Below are 399 nucleotides of genomic sequence, written 5' to 3'. Positions count from 1 at the left end.
TATTTGGCTCTATAATTGCCAGTTGCTATTTTCGGGCATCCCAAAATTATACTTTTAGACTACAACATTAGGGAACAGCAATCATAATAACATCTTTGATTGGATTTGAATATTAATTTAGCCGATGACCTCGTCGTGGTGTCAGACGAGTGGTGGTGGGGGATGTCGAGATTTGTAACGGGTTGGCGACCCGACAAAATCAACAATTCCAATGCAGTGCACAGCAACGATAACTAAAATTAAATCAATACTAAACATGCCTATACGCTACAACCAGAACCATCAAATTTTTGCCCAGCTTTTTAGTCCCCATGCTCAATGGGAAGATATGGCTTTGCTTTCTGGAAGTATTACTATTTTATAAGACTAAATATAGCAACCCTAATTAGTCTATACAAA

The sequence above is a fragment of the Anneissia japonica genome, unplaced genomic scaffold (genome assembly GCF_011630105.1).
Source record: "Anneissia japonica isolate Jap-2015-1 unplaced genomic scaffold, ASM1163010v1 scaffold287965_len1858130_cov191, whole genome shotgun sequence".
In the NCBI taxonomy this organism is placed as follows: domain Eukaryota; kingdom Metazoa; phylum Echinodermata; class Crinoidea; order Comatulida; family Comatulidae; genus Anneissia; species Anneissia japonica.
The sequence above is the reverse complement of the archived record's forward strand: the minus strand, read 5'-3'. Positions refer to the sequence as shown.